Source organism: Delphinus delphis, chromosome 12, assembly GCF_949987515.2.
Source record: "Delphinus delphis chromosome 12, mDelDel1.2, whole genome shotgun sequence".
NCBI classification, from domain to species: domain Eukaryota; kingdom Metazoa; phylum Chordata; class Mammalia; order Artiodactyla; family Delphinidae; genus Delphinus; species Delphinus delphis.
This window is the reverse complement of record NC_082694.2, coordinates 14,757,910-14,779,713: the sequence shown is the minus strand read 5'-3', so window position 1 is coordinate 14,779,713 and position 21,804 is coordinate 14,757,910. Positions and strand designations below refer to the sequence as shown.

At 38.6% G+C, this 21,804-nt stretch overlaps 1 protein-coding gene across 1 annotated transcript in view; it reads right to left on the bottom strand.

The window, feature by feature from the left end:
* Positions 1-21,804, bottom strand: part of CHMP3 (charged multivesicular body protein 3) — an 83,464-nt gene that overhangs the window by 10,648 nt on the left and 51,012 nt on the right. The gene's annotated exons all lie outside the window — the stretch shown is intronic.

Below are 21,804 nucleotides of genomic sequence, written 5' to 3'. Positions count from 1 at the left end.
AGCCCACCCCTCTAGGTGGTCACAAAGCACCAAGCTGGTCTCCCTGTGCTATGCAGCTGCTTCCCACCAGCTATCTATTTTACATTTGGTAGTGTATACGTGTCCATGCCACTCTCCACTTCGTCCCAGCTTACCCTTCCCCCTCCCCGTGTCCTCAAGTCCATTCTCTATGTCTGCGTCTTTATTCCTGTCCTGCCCCAAGGTTCATCAGAACCATTTGTTTTTTTTAGATTCCATATATATGTGTTAGCATACGGTATTTGTTTTTCTCTTTCTGACTTACTTCACACTGTATGAAGACTCTAGGTCCATCCACCTCACTACAAATAACTCAATTTCATTTCTTTTTATGGCTGAGTAGTATTCCACTGCATACATGTGCCACATCTTCTTTATCCATTCATCAGTCGATGGACACTTAGGTTGCTTCCATGCCCTGTCTATTGTAAATGGTGCTGTAATGAACATTGTGGTACATGACTCTTTTTGAATTACGGTTTTCTCAGGGTATATGTCCAGGAGTAGGATTGCTGGGTCGTATGGTAGTTCTATTTTTAGTTTTTTAAGGAATCTCCATACTGTTCTCCATAGTCGCTGTATCAATTTTCATTCCCATCAACAGTGCAAAAGGGTTTCCTTTTCTCCACACCCCCTACAGCATTTATTGTTTGTATATTTTTTGATGATGGCCATTCTGACCAGTGTGAGGTGATACCTCATGGTACTTTTGATTTGCATTTCTCTAATGATCACTGACGTTGACCATCCTTTCATGTGTCTGTTGGCAATCTGTAAGTCTTCTTTGGAGAAATGTCTATTTAGGTCTTTTGCTCATTTCTGGTTGTACTGTTTGTTTTTTTGATATTGAGCTGCTTGTATATTTTGGAGATTAATCCTTTGTCAGTTGCTTCATTTGCAAATATTTTCTCCCATTCTGAGGGTTCTCGTTTCATCTTGTTTATGGTTTCCTTTGCTGTGCAAAAGCTTCTAAGTTTCATTAGGTCCCATTTGTTTATTTTTGTTTTTATTTCCATTTTTCTAGGAGGTGGGTCAAAAAGGATCTTGCTGTGATTTATATCATAAAGTGTTCTGCCTGTTTTCCTCTAAGAGTTTGATGGTGTCTGGCCTTACACTTAGGCCATTTTGAGTTTATTTTTGCGTATGGTGTTAGGGAGTGTTCTAATTTCATTCTTTTACATGTAGCTGTCCCGTTTTCCCAGCACCACTTATTGAAGAGGCTGTCTTTTCTCCATTGTATATTCTTGCCTCCTTTATCAAATATAAGGTGACCATATGTGCGGGGGTTTATCTCTGGGCTTTCTATCCTGTTCCATTGATCTATACTTCTGTTTTTGTGCCAGTACCATACTGTCTTGATTACTGTAGCTTTGTAGTACAGTCTTAAGTCAGCAAGCCTGATTTCTCCAGCTCCATTTTTCTTTCTCAAGATTGCTTTGGCTATTCGGGGTCTTTTGTGTTTCCATACAAATTGTGCAATTTTTTGTTCTAGTTCTGTGAAAAATACCATTGGTAGTTTGATAGGGGTTGCATTGAATCTGTAGATTGCTTTGGGTGGTATAGTCATTTTCCCAATGTTGGTTCTTCCAATCCAGGAACACAGTATATCTCTCGATCTGTTTGTGTCATCTTTGATTTCTTTCATCAGTGTCTTATAGTTTTCTGAGTACAGGTCTTTTGTCTCCTTAGGTAGGTTTATTCCTAGATATTTTATCCTTTTTGTTGCAGTGGTAAATGTGAGTGTTTCCTTAATTTCTCTTTCAGATTTTTCATCTTTAGTGTATAGGAATGAAAGAGATACCTGTGCATTAATTTTGTATCCTGCTACTTTACCAAATTCATTGATTAGCTCTAGTAGTTTTCTGGTAGCATCTTTAGGATTCTCTATGTACACTATCATGTCATCTCCAAACAGTGACAGTTTTACTTCTTCTTTTCCGATGTGGATTCCTTTTATTTCTTTTTCTTCTCTGATTGCTATGGTGAAAACTTCCAAAACTATGTTGAATAATAGGTGAGAGTGGGCAACCTTGTCTTGTTCCTGGTCTTAGTGGAAATGGTTTCAGCTTTTCACCATTGAGAACGATGTTGGCTGTGGGTTTGTCATATATGGTCTTTATTATGTTGAGGTAAGTTCCCTTTATGCTTACTTTCTGGAGGGTTTTTATCATAAATGGGTGTTGAATTTTGTTGAAAGCTTTTTTTGCATCTATTGAGATCATCATATCATTTTTATCCTTCAATTTGTTAATATGGTATATTACATGGATTGATTTGCGTATATTGAAGAATCTTTGCATTCTTGGGATAAAACCCACTTCATCACGGTGTATGATCCTTTTAATGTGCTCTTGGATTCTGTTTGCTAGTATTTTGTTGAGGATTTTTGCATCTATGTTTATCAGAGATATTGGTCTTTAATTTTCTTTTTTTATAGTATCTTTGTCTGGTTTTGGTATCAGCGTGATGGTGGCCTCGTAGAATGAGTTTGGGAGTGTTCCTCCCTCTGCTGTACTTTGGACGAGTTTGAGAAGGATAGGTGTTAGCGCTTCTCTAAATGTTTAATAGAAATAGCCATCTGGTCCTGGGCATTTGTTTGTTGGAAGATTTTTAATAACAGTTTCAATTTCAGTGCTTGTGATTGGTCTGTTTATATTTTCCATTTCTTCCTGGTTCAGTCTCAGAAGGTTGTGCTTTTCTAAGAATTTGTCCATTTCTTCCACGTTGTCCATTTTATTGGCATACCGTTGCTTGTAGTAATCTCTCATGATCCTTTGTATTTCTGCAGTGTCAGTTGTTACTTCTTTTTCATTTCTAATTTTACTGATTTCAGTCTTCTCCTTCTTTTTCTTGATGAGTCTAGCTAATGGTTTATCAATTTTGTTTATCTCTCGAAGAAACAGGTTTTAGTTTTATTAATCTTTGCTACTGTTTCCTTCATTTCTTTTTCATATAGTTCTGATCTGATATTTATGATTTCTTTCCTTCTGCTAACTTTGGGGTTTTTTTCGTTCTTCTTTCTCTAATTGCTGTAGGTTTTTAGGTTGTTTATTTGAGATTTTACTTGTTTCTTGAGGTAGGATTGTACTGCTATAAACTTCCCTCTTAGAACTGCTTTTGCTACATCCATAGGTTTTGGGTCATACTGTTTTCATTGTCATTTGTTTCTAGGTATTTTTTCATTTCTTTAGTGATCTCTTGGTTATTTAGTAGCATATTGTTTAGCCTCCATGTGTTTGTATTTTTTACAGTTTTTTTCATCTAACTGATATCTAGTCTCAGAGCGCTGTGATTGGAAAATATACTTGATACGATTTCAATTTTCTTAAATTTACCAAGGCTTGATTTGTAACCCAAGATATGATCATCCTGGAGAATGTTCCATGAGCACTTGAGAAGAAAGTGTATTCTGTTGTTTTTGGATAGAATGTCCTATAAATATCAATTAAGTCCATCTTGTTTAATGTGTAATTTAAAGCTTGTGTTTCCTTATTTATTTTCATTTTGGATGATATGTCCATTGGTGAAAGTGGGGTGTTAAAATCTCCTACTATTACTGTGTTACTGTCAATTTCCCCTTTTATGGCTGTTAGCATTTCCCTTATGTATTGAGGTGCTCCTATGTTGGGTGCATAAATATTCACAGTTGTTATATCTTCTTCTTGGATTGATCCCTTGATCATTATGTAGTGTCCTTTTTTTCTTGTAAAAGTCTTTATTTTAAAGTCTATTTTGTCTGATATGAGAATTGCTACTCCAGCTTTCTTCTGATTTCCATTTGCATGAAATACCTTTTTCCATCCCCTCATTTTCAGTCTGTATGTGTGTCTAGGTCTGAAGTGAGTCTTTGTAGACAGCATATATACGGGTCTTGTTTTTGTATCCATTCAGCCAGTCCGTCTTTTGGCTGGAGCATTTAATCCATTTACATTTAAGGCAATTATCGTTATGTATGTTCCTATTACCATTTTCTTAATTGCTTTGAGTTTGTTTTTGTAGGTCTTTTCTTTCTCTTGTGTTTCCTGCCTAGAGAAGTTCCTTTAGCATTTGCTGTAAAGCTGGTTTGGTGGTGCTGAATTCTCTTAGCTTTTGCTTGTCTGTAAAGGTTTTAATTTCTCTGTCAAATCTGAATGAGATCCTTGCTGTGTAGAGTAATCTTGGTTGTAGGCTTTTCCTGTTCATCACTTTAAATATGTCCTGCCACTCCCTTCTGGCTTGCAGAGTTTCTGCTGAAAGATCAGCTGTTAACCTATGGGGATTCCCTTGTATGTTATTTGTTGCTTTTCCCTTACTACTTTTAATATTTTTTCTCTGTATTTAGTTTTTGATAGTTTGGTTAATATGTGTCTTGGTGTGTTTCTCCTTGGATTTATCCTGTATGGGACTCTCTGCACTTCCTGGACTTGACTGACTATTTCCTATTCCATGTTAGGGAACTTTTTGACTATTATCTATTCAAATATTTTCTCAGTCCCTTTCTTTTTCACTTCTTCTTCTGGGACCCCTATAATTCGAATGCTGATGCAGTTAATGCTGTTGCAGAGGTCTCTGAGACTGTCCTCAATTCTTTTCATTCTTTTTTCTTTATTCTGCTCTGTGGTAGTTATTTCCACTATTTTATCTTCCAGGTCACTTATCCGCTCTTCAGCCTCAGCTATTCTTCTATTGATTCCTTCTAGAGATTTTTTAATTTCATCTATTGTGTTGTTCGTTTGTTTGCTCTTTAATTCTTCTAGGTTCTTGTTAAACGTTTCTTGTATTTTCTCCATTCTATTTCCAAGATTTTGGATCATGTTCACTATCATTACTCTGAGTTCTTTTTCAGGTAGAATGCCTATTTCCTCTTCATTTGTTTGGTCTGGTGGGTTTTTACTCTTCTCCTTCATCTGCTGCCTATTTCTCTGTCTTATCATTTTGCTTATCTTACTGTGTTTGGGGTCTCCTTTTCACAGGCTGCAGGTTTGCAGTTCCTGTTGTGTTTGGTGTCTGCCCCAGTGGCTAAGGTTGGCTCAGTGGGTTCTGTAGGCTTCCTGGTGGAGGAGACTGGTGCCTGTGTTCTGGTGGATGAGGCTGGATCTTGTCTTTCTGTTGGGCAGGACTGAGTCTGGTGGTATGTTTTGGGGTGTCTGTGAAGTTATGATTTTAGGCAGCGTCCCTGCTAATAGGTGGAGCTGTGTTTCTGTCTTGCTAGTTGTTTGGCATGGGGTGTCCAGCACTGGAGCTTGCTGGTCGTTGAATGGAGCTGGGTCTTAGTGTTGAGTGGGAGATCTCTGGGAGAGCTCTCATTGATTGCTATTACATGGTTTCAGGAGGTCTCTGTTGGTCCAATGTCCTGAACTCGGTCTCCCACCTCAGAGGCTCAGGCCTGACACCCACCGGAGCACCAAGACCCTGTGTGCCACATGGCTCCAATCTGCTGAAACTGGAACCTGGTGCACAGGTGATGGGAATGCAAAATGGTACAGCTGCTGTAGAAAACAGTCTGGCAGTTCCCACCACTCCCTGGGAGACGGGAGACCAGCCTGGGGTCCAAGTCGTGGGCGCGGCAGGCTCACTTCTCTCCTCACCCGGCTCCAGCCCTCCTCAGCCCACCCAATTTTGAGGATGCAGAAAAACTGGATCACTCATACACTGGCAGGTGGGAATTTTAAATGGTACCACCACTCTGGACAACAGCTTGACAGTTTCTGATATGCAACCGTAAAACCCAGCAATTGTTCTACTGGCCAGTTATCCCAGAGAAGTGAAGACTTACGTTCAAGCAAAAATCTACACACATTTATAGCAGCTTTATTCATAGCAGCTGATAACTGGAAACAACCCAAATATCCTTCAGGTGAATGGTTAATCAAACTGTGGTGCATCCGTACCATGGAATACTACTTAGCAAGATAAAAAAGCAATGAACTACTGATACATGCAAAAACCTGGGTTAACTGCCAGAGAATTACACTGAGTGAAAAAAAGTCAGTCTAAGAGGGTGTTGGGCAAAATAGATGAAGGTGATTAAGAGGTACAAACTTCCAGTTATAAAATAAATAAGTCATGGGGATGTCATGTACAGCACAGGGAATTATAGTCAAAAATATTGCAATAACTTTGTAGGGTGACAGACAGTTACTAGATTACTAGATTTATTGAGGTGATCAAGTTGTAAAGTATATAAATGTCAAATCACTATGCTATACATCTGAAACTAGTGTAATATTATATGCCGATTATACTTCAATTAAAAAAAAAAGAAGAAAGAGGAAAAAAAGCCAATCCCAAGAGATTACATCCAGTCTATTCCTACATAACATTCTTGAAATGATAAAATTATAAAATGAAGAACAAATTAGTGATTGCCAGATATAAGGAGGGGGTGGGGATGGGAGGGAGTGGGTTTGGTTACAGAAGTGCAGCATGAGGGATCCCTGTAGTGATGGAAACTGGAAGCATTCTAAAGCTTGACTGTATCAGTGCTGACTGCCTGGTTGTGATACCTACTTTAACTCTGCAAGATGTTACTACTGGAGAAAATGGGTAAAGGGTATACACAGAATCTTTCTATTATTTCTTACAACTGCATGTATGTGAATCTATTAACTCTCTAAAAACTTAATTTAAAAAAACCCTGAGAAGAGTATATAAAAACAAACAACATTATGTTTCCATGCCTGCTAGAGACACAAATGAAAAAAAAATACACATAAAAATACAAGTTCTAAAACAAACAGCCCAAACAAAAAATGGGTGGAAGATCTAAATAGACATTTCTCCAAAGAAGACATTCAGACAGCCAAAAAGCACATGAAAAGATGCTCAACATCACTAATTATTAGAGAAATGCAAATCAAAACTACATGAGGTATCACCCCTCACACCAGTCAGAATGGCCATCATCAAAAAAATCTACAAACAATAAATGCTGGAGAGGGTGTGGAGAAAGGGGAACCCTCCTACACCATTGGTGGGAATGTAAATTGGTACAGCCACTATGGAGAACAGTATGGAGGTTCCGTAAGAAAACTAAAAACAGAGCTACCATGTAATCCAGCAATCCCACTCCTGGGCGTATGTCTGGAGAAAATCATAATTTGAAAAGATACATGCACCCCTATGTTCCTAGCAGCACTATTCACAATAGCCAAGACATGGTAACAACCTACATGTCCATCAACAGATGAATGGATAAAGATGTGGCACATATATACAATGGAATATTACTCAGCCATAAAAAGGAACGAAATTGTTATTTGTAATGAGGTAGATGGACCTAGAGTCTGTCATACAAAGTGAAGTAAGTCAGAAAGGGAAAAATAAATACCGTATGCTAATGCACGTATATGGAATCTAAAAACACAGTACTGGAGCCTAGTGGCAGGGCAAGAATAAAGATGCAGATGTAGAGAATGGACTTGAGGACACAGTGGGGGAAGGGTAAGCTGGGACGAAGTGAGAGAGCAACACTGACATATATACACTACCAAATGTAAAATGGACGGCTAGTGGGAAGCAGCCGCATAGCACAGGGAGATCAGCTCGGTGCTTTGTGATGACCTAGAGGGGTGGGATAGGAAGGATGGGAGGGAGGCTCAAGAGGGAGCGGATATGGGGATATATGTACACATATAGCTGATTCACTTTGTTGTACAACAGAAACTAACACAACATTGTAAACCAATTATACTCCAATAAAGATATTTAAAAAAAAAAAAGAACCAAAAACAAATTGCAAAAAAAAAGAAAAGAAACACGCACCCCATTGTTCATTGCAGCGCTATGGACAATAGCGAGGACATAGAAGCAACCTAAATGTCCATCGACAGAGGAATGGACAAAGAAGATGTGGTACATATATACAGTGGAATATTACTCAGCCATAAAAAGAACAAAATAATGCGATTTGCAGCAACATGGATGGACCTAGAGACTGTCATACTGAGTGAAGTAAGTCACACAAAGACATATATCACTTATATGTGGAATCTAAAAAAATGATACAAATGAACTTATTTATTACAAACAGAAATAAATCACAGATGTAGAAAACAAACTTGTGGTTACCAGGGGGGAAAGGGGTGGGGGAGGGATAAATTGGGAGAATGGGATTGACATATACATGAAACAGATAAGTAATAAGGACCTACTCTATAGCATAGGGAACTCTACTCAATACTCTGTAATGGCCTACATGGGAAAAGAATCTAAAAAAGAGTGAATAATGAAATTTTTTTTTTTCGCAGTACGCGGACCTCTCACTGCCGTGGCCTCTCCCCCTGCAGATCACAGGCTCCGGACGCACAGGCCCAGCAGCCATGGCCCACGTGCCCAGCCACTCCACGGCATGTGGGATCCTCCCGGACCAGGGCACGACCCCGTGTCCCCTGCATCGGCAGGCGGACCCTCAACCACTGCGCCACCAGGGAAGCCCGAAAAAGTCATTTTTATAGGTAGAGAATGGCAGTTTCATATGGTTCAGACTCATATGATTAAGTGTATCTATAGTCTTATCTTTGTATTATATTACAATTATTTGGTATATCATAATTATGTTAGAGTTCTGAAGAAGAATGTTATTTTTATTGTTTGCCATGTATGTTTCTGTTATTTTGAAGTATTTTAATATGATTTTGTAGCTAATTAGAAAAAGAAAAAAAGAGTGAATATATGTATAACTGATTCACTTTGCTGTACACCTGAAACTAACACAACATTGTAAATCATCTATACTCCAATAAAAAATTTTAAAAAGAGGAGATCTCTGAGTAAAAAATACAAGTTCTGCTATGAATATTATAATAACAATAACCAAATATGGAAACAAAGTATCTAAATACAGACTTCACTTCATAATCAGTAGATTCAAAGACCAACAGACATAGTCTGAAAAGAAACTGACGCCAGGGCTTCCCTGGTGGCGCAGTGGTTAAGAATCCGCCCGCCAATACAGGGGACACAGGTTCAAGCCCTGGTCCAGGAAGATCCCACATGCCACAGAGCCACTAAGCCCATGCACCAAAACTACTGAGCCTGTGCTCTAGAGCCCGCAAGCCACAACTACTGAGCCCGTGTGCCACAACTACTGAAGCCTGTGTGCCTAGAGCCCGTGCTCCACAACGAGAGAAGTCACCACAATGAGAAGTCTGCATTTCGCAACCAAGAGTAGCCCCCGCTCGCCGCAACTAGAGAAAGCCTGCGCGCAGCAACGAAGACCCAACGCAGCCAAAAAGTAAACTAAATAAATTTATTAAAAAATTAAAAAATAAGACCTTAAAAAAAAAAACCTGACGCCAATAATTAAAGCAACAAAACCACAAAGCTCTTCTACTTATCACGGGTTCCTGTGGCAATTACAGTTAAATTAAAAAATCAGAAAAAGAAATTAAATATTAAAAATGGCATCAACAGCAAAATGCAGCTCCCTGATAGCAAGGGCCCAGGAGAGCAAACACTCACAAACTAGACTGACTGGTTTTTAAAAGCCATCTTAAATATGGCAATTATAAGCAGAATGAATACAATTATAAGAAAATATGGAATCTTAACAATCACATTTCACAGAAGAGACAAGTGAAAGCTCAGAGAAGTGATATTAAAAACATTCAAGCCTCGGGATTTCCCTGGTGGTCCAGCAGTTAAGACTCCGTGCTCCCAATGCAGGGGGCCTGGGTTGGATCCCTGGTCAGGGAACTAAGATCCCACATGCATGCGGCAACTAAAGATCCCTCCCACACGTGGCAATGAAGATCCTGAGTGCTGCAACTAAGACCCAGGGCAGCCAAATAAATAAATAAATGTTTTTTAAAAAACCAAACATTCAAACCTCGAAAGTATCTTTGAATAAGACACTTCTTCCTTATAACAAAGTTAAGAAAAACAGTTATATTAAGAAATAAAGAAGGGAAAGATAAAAATTAAAAGGAAAAGAAAACAGTACAAACATTCCATAATATGGGGAACCCAAACCAAAGGCCATTAAAGGGAATTACAGTCATAAAAAAATTACTGGAGCCATGCACATTTGGGAAACTTTCAAAAAAATTCTTTTAAATAAATTTATTTCTGGCTGTGATGGGTTTTCATTGCTGCGAGTGGGCTTTCTCTAGTTACAGCAAGCAGGGGATACTCTTCCTTGTGGTATGCGGGCTTCTCACTGCAGTGGCTTCTCTTGTTGCCGAGCATGGGCTCTAGGCGCGTGGGCTTCAGTAGTTGTGGCACACGGACTCTAGAGCGCAGGCTCAGTAGTTGTGGCGCACGGGCTTAGTTGCTCCGTTCCATGTGGGATCTTCCCGGACTGGGGCTCGAACCCATGTCCCCTGCATTGGCAGGCGGATTCTTAACCACTGAGCCACCAGGGACGTTCCAAACTCTCAAAATGTAAAGTGCAGTTTACTTATAATTTATAGGCTACCATTTGAAAAACTAATTTGAAGCAGTTTATTAAAAAGTCATGTATAGCAGGTATGATAAAATAAATAAAAAGACTCGAAAGAGTGAGTTGACTCCATAAACGTAGGTCAGCAATGGTGTGAATAATGGTGGGGCTGGACAATTCTTTGTTGTAGGAGGCTGTTTTATGCTTTCTAGGACATTAGCAGCATCCCTGGCTCCTACTGACTAGATGCCGGTAGCAACACCCTACCTTGCCTAGTTGTGACAACCAAAATGCTACACTGCCAAATGTCCTCTGAAGGGCAAAATTGCTCCCTGTTGGGAATCACTGACCTGGGCTAGTAAAGCTCCTGCAACTGAGAATAAACTTAGCTTTGAGCATTTCAACAGCTAAGGCACGAAGGTTAGTAGGGGGGTTAGGACACTCACCTGTGGAAGCATACTATCTTACTAGGAAAGATCATTTTTTCCAGCACTAGGCTCCAAGATAAATTTTGTACCACGATCTTTACTGACTGTACCAGTAACTATCAAATTTATAGAAATATTCGTCCTATGGCTGTTTCTTATCCATTTAAAAAAAAAAAAGCAAAAGAATACTATGAAAGCACAGCTTGGCAAAGGTATTTCTATAGGAAGCAAAACAGAGGGCTGGAATTGTGGCTTTCTGATGATCCCGCTTGCTGCAGGGATAAAAAGGGCTTTAAATTCTACAGAGACGGCTGTCTCTAGTCACTCTCACCCAATGCCAATCACGGGCTCTTACACTACATTTACAGCTGAGTAAAGTAAGTATTTATATGAATAATGACTAAAATCAAATATAAAACAATGGAAACAATCAATCTGTTAGGGAGATAGGTTTTTTCCACCCTTTAAAAAATTTCTCTTAATATTGTATTTTGTGCAAAGGAAAAATATTTCATTTGAAAAAGACAATTTGCTCTATAGAATTTGAATTTGTAAAAAATTTTGAGGGAAAACATTTAAAACCATTGTTAAACATCAGTATGGACAACAGTAACACAGATATGTATTTATTTTAGAAGACTACGATTGTTCAGGAGGCCTTAAAGAAACTGAATTTAATCTTACATATGTTATATCACTGTTAACCATTAAATGCCAAGTGAAGGGGAAAATATGTTCCTACTTGTTTATTTAAGGGCTTGGACTTGCAGACCTGGGTAATAAATAAATGTGTGTGTGTGTATGAAATGACATACTGTTAGACTAAATATATATATTTAGGTGGTACTCTAATAGAAGTTACTGTTGGACAAGAGGGCTGAGGGCACGACAAGGGAAATGGTGACAATTTACTTTTTATTTTATATATTTCTGTAGTATTTTTTTAAACAGTAAGCCTGCATAACTTAAATTACAAATACTAAAGAATTAAGAAAAACGTGTTTTGATTCAACATCGGTTTAAATTTCAAAGCATCATGTTTTACCTGAAAGATCCATACTTTGCAAACTCGCTTTGAAGTGCGCTAATCAGAGCTAGGAAACAAAGCAAAGAAACACAACAAAGAAGGAAATAGCAGCAGGTACAGAGGTAAGAGGAGCCGCCCTGGCCTGGCTCTCCATTTTCACTACCTCCCTCGCCCCTCTAGTCACTCTGCCCCCAGCACCCAAGAGCTTAGAGCTCCCCTTCAGTCTCTGCTGCCAGGACCCCATCATGGCCCCAACACCTGGGCCTGCCTCACTTTTTAAAAAAAATTTGGGGGTGGCAAAATAAACATAACATAAAATTTACTGTTTTAACCATTTTTAAGTGTACAGTTCAGTGGCATTAAGTACATTTGTATTGTTGTGCAACCATCACCATCATCCATTTCCAAAACTTTTTCATCTTCCCAAATTGAAATTCTGTCCTCATTAAACTCTTAACTCCCCATCTTCCCTCCCTCCAACTCCTGGCAACCACCATACTACTTTCTGGCTCTATGATTTTGACTATTCTATGTACCTCATAGAAGCAGAATCACTTTTGTGACAGGCATATTTCACTTAGCATAATGTCTTCAATGTTCATCCATGTTGTAACATGTCAGAACTTCCTTTTTAAAAAAAAAAATTATTTATTTGACTGCATCGGGTCTTAGTTGTGGCACGCAGGATCTTTCATTCCGGCATATGGGCTTCTTCTAGAGCACATGGGCTTAGTTGCCCCACAGCATGTGGGATCTTAGTTCCCCGACCAGGGATCGAACCCATGTCCCCTGCACTGGAAGGAGGATTCTTAACCACTGGACCACCAGTGAAGTCCCTTCCTTCCTTTTTAAGGCTGAATAATATTCCGTTGTGTGTATTATATACCATGTTTTGTTTATCCATTCATCCTTCAATACACTTGGGCTGCCTTTACCTTCTGCCTATTATAAATAACACCGTTATGAACAGGGATGTACAAATATCTGAGTCCCTGCTTCCAATTCTTACTTACCCAGAAGTGGAATTTCTGGATCATTTGATAATTCTATTTCCTGCCCCACCTTTTTACCTGTCTCTTAACTTTCTCCCCCAACCAAAACATACTCATCATCTGTCTTGTTCTGCAAGAAACTGCTGTCAGAATGCTATCACTTGGAAAACATCTAATCATGACAAACGTATTAAGAGCTGACAAGGCTTAACATATGACCCCTCCCAGGGACATCTGCATTTGAATAGAGGAATAGCTTTAAAAATTAAATATTTATTTATTTATTTTTGGCTGTGTCGGGTCTTAGTTGCAGCGTGTGGGCTCCTTGTTGTGGCTGACGGGCTTCTCACTAGTTGTGGACCACGTGCTCAGCAGTTGCAGCGCACAGGCTTAGTTCCCAGACCAGGGCTCGAACCCGTGTCCCCTGCATTGGAAGGCGGATTCTTAACCACTGGACCATCAAGCAAGTCCCAAATAGAGGAACATCTTAAGGAGAAGGAATGACTTCATCAAATGGTGGCTTTTCAAACAACAACAGGCTTGGGGTGGGATGGGGGACACTGGAGGTCAAAACAGACAAACCTCTCAGGAACTCGTGTCACAGTATTTCTAGTGTTCTCTTTTCTCACTCCCAAAATGTAGACTCCTCCCTTCCGCTCCGTTCTGGGTTCTATCATCAGTTACCTTCTCTGTTGTATTTAACTTGCCAACAGACAACATCCAACTATAAACCCTCTCAACAACCGCCTCCCTGGGGATCCTCCTGCCAGGCACCATGCTCAGGAGCTGGGGAAGCAGGGTGACTCTCATGGAGCCTGTCTGGACAGCCCCAGATGGAGTCTCCTGTCTCTCTTAGGCCTGTTCCTCCCTCTGGGCTGCCAGTGTCTTTTAATGCCCTTCAGTCTTTCCAGGGTCAAGGGTTTGGAGCACCTCAGGCTTATTTCTGCCTTCACCATGTCCACTTAACTCTGCACCCACAACAGTTCTCCAGTGTGCTCTCTCCCACTCATCCCACCAGACTAACCCATCCAGGCCCTGCCCATCCCCTCTCGGGTCCTCCCACCTCCCGCCTGGCTGCATCTGCAGCCTGTGCTTACAGTGCGTGAGGCTCCCCACCGCCTAGGAAATGAAGTCACCGTTCCTCAGCCGAACTCCCCAAACTCTGACTCCAAATTACCTTTCTAGCCTCACCTCCCACTGCCCCCGTCATGCACTCTTGTCGGACTGGATCGAGGGCTGTTTGCTGAACACAGCGTGAACTACCTTACCTGTGCCTCTGTGCCCCCAATCCCTCTACCCAGACACCTCTCTGGTTCTCCCACATGGCCCTCCCTCTGAACTCCCACTGCAGTTTATCTGCAGCACCTCCAGAGCACGTCTCAATCTGAACTTGTCTATGAAAAGCACTGCTCTCCTAACAGCTGTCACAACTGTCTTCTTCAGCTGCCTGCTCATCCTCTCCGGTCATCCCTCCCCCTTGCTCCCAGGTACCCCAACCTCCCAGAACCTCCTTCAGTGTCTGAAGACACAGTTCTTTGTGGCCCCAGGGCCTTCACACATGCCGGCTAACACTCTGGTTGGAACCAGGTTACCCCCTGTCCCAACGCTTAATTACTCATCCTCCTTCAGATATCATCACGGCATGAAAGGAGCCACCCTTGAGTGCATTTCCCTTTTACACTCTCCTAGTGCCCATCACAGTTTGCATTTATAAATATCCATTTATTTGATTATTTAATTTATTGTTTTATTAGGTATGTTTATTTTTATTAAAAGTATCTGTTTTTTGCTTTTCACTCCATAGCTGAGGCCAATGACTGCCTATAATGTTCACTATTTTATCCCTGCTCCCCAGCAATATATCTGGCACATAATAGGGGCTAAAAGAAATGGATTTATTACATGAATTATCATTTTTCTCTTTGTAGCTTAGGCTACCTGCCTGAGAAGACTGGGGCAGTTCCTCATGAAACCTACACTTAATCCAGCCTCCCCACTCTCTTACCTCCCTTTCACTCTTTCTTAAAAAAGAGGAGATGGGGAGAAGAAGCTCTGAGAAACAATGCAAGGAACATAAGAAAAAACATTTTTAAAGATTATCAAGGGTACAGGCACTAGTCCCCTCCACCAGGAAGCCTACACAACCCAATGAACCAACCTTAGCCACTGGGGACAGACACCAAAAACAACGGGAACTGTGAACCTGTGACCTGCGAAAAGGAGACCCAAAACACAGTACGTTAAGCAAAATGAGAAGGTGGAGAAACACACAGCAGATGAAGGAGCAAGGCAAAAACCCACCAGACCTAATAAATGAAGAGGAAATAGGCAGTCTACCTGAAAAAGAATTCAGAATAATGATAGTAAAGATGATCCAAAATCCTGGAAATAGAATGGAGAAAATACAAGAAACGTTTAACAAGGATCTAGAAGAACTAAAGAGCAAACAAAGAGTGATGAACAACACAATAAATGAAATTAAAAATTCTCTACAAGGGATCAATAGCAGAATAACTGAGGCAGAAGAACGGATAAGTGACCTGGAATATAAAATAGTGGAAATAACTACTGCAGAGCAGAATAAAGAAAAAAGAATCAAAAGAATTGAGGACAGTCTCAGAGACCTCTGGGACAACATTAAACGCACCAACATTAGAATTATAGGGGTCCCAGAAGAAGAAGAGAAAAAGAAAGGGACTGAGAAAATATTTGAAGAGATTATAATTGAAAACTTCCCTAATATGGCAAAGGAAATAGTTAATCAAGCCCAGGAAGCACAGAGAGTCCCATACAGGATAAATCCAAGGAGAAACACGCCAAGACACATATTAATGAAACAATCAAAAATTAAACACAAAGAACAAAGGGAAAAACAACAAATAACACATAAGGAAATCCCCATAAGGTTAGCAGCTGATCTTTCAGCAGAAACTCTGCAAGCCAGAAGGGAGTGGCAGGACATATTAAAAGTGATGAACAGGAAAAGCCTACAACCAAGATTACTCTACACAGCAAGGATCTCATTCAGATTTGACGGAGAAATTAAAACCTTTACAGACAAGCAAAAGCTAAGAGAATTCAGCACCACCAAACCAGCTTTACAACAAATGCTAAAGGAACTTCTCTAGGCAGGAAACACAAGAAAAGGAAAAGACCTACAATAATAAACCCAAAACAATTAAGAAAATGGTAATAGGAACATACATATCGATAATTACCTTAAATGTAAATGGATTAAATGCTCCAACCAAAAGACATTGATTGGCTGAATGGATACAGAAAAAAGACCCGTATATATGCTGTCTACAAGAGACCCACTTCAGACCTAGGGACACATACAGACTAAAAGTGAGGGGATGGAAAAACATATTCCATGCAAATGGAAATCAAAAGAAAGCTGGAGTAGCAATTCTCATATCAGACAAAACAGACATTAAAACAAAGACTATTACAAGAGACAAAGGAGGACACTACATAATGATCAAGGGATCAATACAAGAAGATATAACAATTGTAAATATTTATGTACCCAACATAGGAGCACCTCAATACATAAGACAAATGCGAACAGCCATAAAAGGGGAAATCGACAGTAGCACAGTAATAGTAGGGGACTTTAGCACCCCACTTTCACCAATGGACAGATCATCCAAAATGAAAATAAATAAGGAAACACAAGCTTTAAATTACACATTAAACAAGATGGACTTAATTGATACTTATAGGACATTCCATCCAAAAACAACAGAATACACATTATCCTCAAGTGCTCATGGAACATTCTGCAGGATAGATCATATCTTGGGTCACAAATCAAGCCTTGGTAAATTTAAGAAAATTGAAATCACATCAAGTATCTTTTCTGACCGCAATGCTATGAGACTAGATTTCAATTACAGGAAAATATCTGTAAGAAATACAAACACGTGGAGGCTAAACAACACACTACTTAATAACCAAAGTATCACTGAAGAAATCAAAGAGGAAATCAAAAAATACCTAGAAACAAATGACAATGAAAACACAACCCAAAACCTATGGGATGCAGCAAAAGCAGTTCTCAGAGGGAAGTTTATAGCAATACAATCCTACCTTAAGAAACAACTCAAATAAACAACCTAACTTTACACCTAAAGCAATTAGAGAAGAAGAACAAAAAATCCCCAAAGTTAGCAGAAGGAAAGAAATCATAAAGATGAGATCAGAAATAAATGAAAGAGAAATGAAGGAAATGATAGCAAAGATCAATAAAACTAAAAGCTGGTTCTTTGAGAAGATTAACAAAATTGATAAACCATTAGCCAGACTTATCAAGAAAAAAAGGGAGAAGACTAAAATCAATAGAATTAGAAATGAAAAAGGAGAAGTAACTGACACTGCAGAAATACAAAGGATCAGGAGAGATTACTACAAGCAACTGTATGCCAGTAAAATGGAGAATGTGGAAGAAATGGACAAATTCTTAGAAATGCACAACCTTCCGAGACTGAACCAGGAAGAAACAGAAAATATGAACAGAGCAATCACAAGCATGGAAATTGAAACTGTGATTAAAAATCTTGCAACAAACAATAACCCAGGACCAGACGGCTTCACAGGCGAATTCTATCAAACATTTAGAGAAGAGCTAACACCTATCCTTCTCAAACTCTTCCAAAATATAGCAGAGGGAGGAATGCTCCCAAACTCATTCTACGAAGCCACCATCACTCTGATAGCAAAACCAGACAAAGATGTCACAAAGAAAGAAAACTACAGGCCAATATCACTGACGCACATAGATGCTAAAATCCTCAACAAAATACTAGCAAACAGAATCCAACAGCACATTAAAAGGATCATACACTATGATCAAGTGGGGTTTATCCCAGGAATGCAAGGATTCGTCAATATATGCAAATCAATGAACGTGATATACCATATTAACAAACTGAAGGAGAAAAACGATATGATCATCTCAATAGATGCAGAGAAAGCTTTTGACAAAATTCAACACCCATTTATGATAAAAACCCTCCAGAAAGTAGGCATAGAGGGAACTTTCCTCAACATAATAAAGGCCATATATGACAAATCCACAGCCAACATCGTTCTCAATGGTGAAAAACTGAAACCATTTCCACTAAGATCAGGAACAAGACAAGGCTGCCCACTCTCACCACTATTATTCAACATAGTTGTGGAAGTTTTAGCCACAGCAATCAGAGAAGAAAAAGGAATCCAAATTGGAAAAGAAGAAGTAAAGTTGTCACTGTATGCAGATGACATGACACTATACATAGAGAATCCTAAAGATGCTACCAGAAAACTACTAGAGCTAATCAACGAATTTGGTAAAGTAGCAGGATACAAAATTAATGCACAGAAATCTCTTGCATTCCTATACACTAATGATGAAAAATCTGAAAGTGAAATTAAGAAAACACTCCCATTTACCATTGCAACAAAAAGAATAAAATATCTAGGAATAAACCTACCTAAGGAGACAAAAGACCTGTATGCAGAAAATTATAAGACACTGATGAAAGAAATTAAAGATGATACAAATAGATGTAGAGATATACCATGTTCTTGGATTGGAAGAATCAACATTGTGAAAATGACTCTACTACACAAATTAATCCACAGATGTAATGTAATCCCTATCAAACTACCACTGGCATTTTTCACAGAACTAGAACAAAAAATTTCACAATTTGTATGGAAACACAAAAGACCCCGAAGAGCCAAAGCAATCTTGAGAAAGAAAAATGGAGCTGGAGGAATCAGGCTCCCTGACTTCAGACTATACTACAAAGCTACAGTAATCAAGACAGTATGGTACTGGAACAGAAACAGAAATATAGATCAATGGAAAAGGATAGAAAGCCCAGAGATAAACCCACGCACATATGGTCACCTTATCTTTGGTGAAGGAGGCAAGAATATACAGTGGAGAAAAGACAGCCTCTTCAATAAGTGGTGCTGGGAAAACTGGACAGCTACATGTAAAAGAATGAAATTAGAACACTCCCTAACACCATACAAAAAAATAAACTCAAAATGGATTAATGACCTAAGTGTAAGGCCAGACACCATCAAACTCTTAGAGGAAAACATAGGCAGAACACTCTATGACATAAATCACAGCAAGATCCTTTTTGACCCACCTCCTAGAGAAATGGAAATTAAAAAAATAAACAAATGGGACCTAATGAAACTTAAAAACTTTTGCACAGCAAAGGAAACCATAAACAAGACGAAAAGACAACCCTCAGTATGGGAGAAAATGTTTGCAAATGAAGCAACTGACAAAGGATTAATCTCCAAAATTTACAAGCAGCTCATGCAGCTCAACATTAGAAAAACCAACAACCCAATGCAAAAATGGGCAGAAGACCTAAATAGATATTTCTCCAAAGAAGATATACAGATTGCCAACAGACACACGAAAGAATGCTCAACATCATTAATCATTAGAGAAATGCAAATCAAAACTACAATGAGATATCATCTCACACCAGTCAGAATGGCCATCATCAAAAAATCTACAAACAATAAATGCTGGAGAGGGTGTGGAGAAAAGGGAATCCTCTTGCACAGGGAACTATATTCAACATCCTGAGAGAAACCATAATGGAAATGAATATAAAAAAGAATATATAGTAAAAAAAAAGACTATCAATAATAAAGAACAAATTATATTCACGAAATAAGAACAAGATGATTTTTAAAAAATAAGATCAGAGAACTCTTTCCTGAAATTTAAAATTAAGACAGCTAAAATAAAGAATTTGAGAAGAAACAGAAAATAAAGTTGAGCAAATTTCTCAGAAAGTAGAACACAAAGACAAATTGATGATGATAATGACAATAACATTTAGAACCTAAATATACAGCAGTTACCATGTGCCAGGCACTGAATTAAGTCTCACAACTATCCTATGAGGAAGGTACTATGATTATTTCCAAAGTGAAAACAGGAAAGATAAAAAAATTAAAGGATCAGTCTGGGAAATCAACTGACTAAACAACTGACTAAAATCTTTCCTAACAACTGACTGAAATCTTTTCCTTTCAGAAAGAAACAGAAAATATAGTGGAAATGAAATGAACACATCGACATACCCAAGAACTGAAGGACCAAGAAACAGAAGGGATAGAACCCTTGCTTTTTAGAAACCCATGTCGAAATATCTGCAGATGAAATTATATGATGTCTTGGATTCCCAGGGGAAAATACAGGGAGAGGCGGGGATACAGATGAAGTAAGACCAGCCAAGATTCTTGGATGGGCATATTAATTTTGATGTATCCATTAAGATATGAGTGGAGATGTCAACTATACGATGATAAAGTCAGGTCTGAAGATAAAGATTTGGAAATCAATGGCATTTAAAGGCATGCGATTAGATGAGATCACCTACGGGGAGAGAGGCAAGATGGAAAAGAGCAGAGGATCTAGAACAGAGCCCTAGAGTATTTTAACATACAAGTATCAAACAGCAAATATTTTACTTTTCAGATGTGATAAAGCCACATTATAATACATATTTGAAACAACATAATATATTATTATGGATGTATACTTAAGGGATAACAGGCTCTTGATATACGTTGTTTATGTTTACAGTTACGTTCATTACTGAAAGTACATGCTACAGGAGAAGAGATATTTTTCATGTAGATTAATGAATATTTGTGAGCTATAACTCCTTGAAAAGATATTTTGGAATCAGTACACAGGAAGAAAACGTGAACAGAAGAGACTGGTCAAGCCCACTAGTTCCCAGGGAAATGTTATAACATTTTTCAAAAATTAAAAAGTCTGACAAAGGTTGGTGGAAAGGTATGGAAAAAAGAACCCTTATCCGCTGCTGGTGGGAATACAAATTTGTCTCTTTGGAGAACAATTTTGCAGTTCTAGCAAAAGTTAAACCCAGCTATTTTTAACCCAGCAATTCTACTTCTGAGTATATAACTGTCCTAAAGAAACACATGTGTAAAAGTGAAAAGACATTCACACCAGCACTGTTTAGTAATAGCAAAAACTGAAAACAGCCTAAATGTCCATCAACAGGGAAGAGAAGAATAAAATGTGATACATTCACAGGATGGAATACCACCCAGTAGTTAAAAACATACTTATTTATCATATCAAACTACATTTATCATTATATCAATATATTTATCAAAATATATTTATCATATCAAAATATACTTATCATTACATTTACGGGTATATTTCAATAGGACAATGATAAATGGGAAAAAAAGATGCAGAATGGTACACACAGTATAACACCATTTATACAAATTTTAATATTCATGATAGTGGTTACCTCTGAGGAGGCTGAAAGAGAAGGGAATGGAACTGCAAAGGTATATTAAAGAAGCTTCAACATTAGTAATACTGCTTTCTTTTACAATATAAAAACTAAGGCGGGGAGAAGCGGGGGTGGGATGAATTGGGAGATTGGGACTGACATATATACACTACTATGTATAAAATAGATAACTAATGTGAACCTACTGTATAGCACAGGGGACTCTACTCAATGCTGTGGTGTGGTGACCTAAATGGGAAGGAAATCTAAAAAACAGTGGATATATGTATAGGTATGACTGATTCACTTTGCTGTACAGCAAGAAACTAACACAACATTGTAAAGCAACTATATTCTAATAAAAATTAATTTAAAAAACTGAGGCAAATATAGCAAAATGTCAAATTGTATTGGTTCTGGGTGTTAGGTACATAAGCATGCACTGTATTATCCTGTGTACTACTATCTTTGCACCTGGGGAGAAAAAGAGTCTGTGAATACAGTGCTTTATTCATAGGGGGAAAAAGGGTAAAATAAGCTATATGTTTTTTGATGTTGATTCAGTAAAGGAAATGCTGAAAATTTTAAAAATAAGCTTATCATGGTCAACTGAACATGCATCTTTTCAGCATGTTGCAGAAAAAATAGGGAGTAAATATGAAGCTTTCAACGA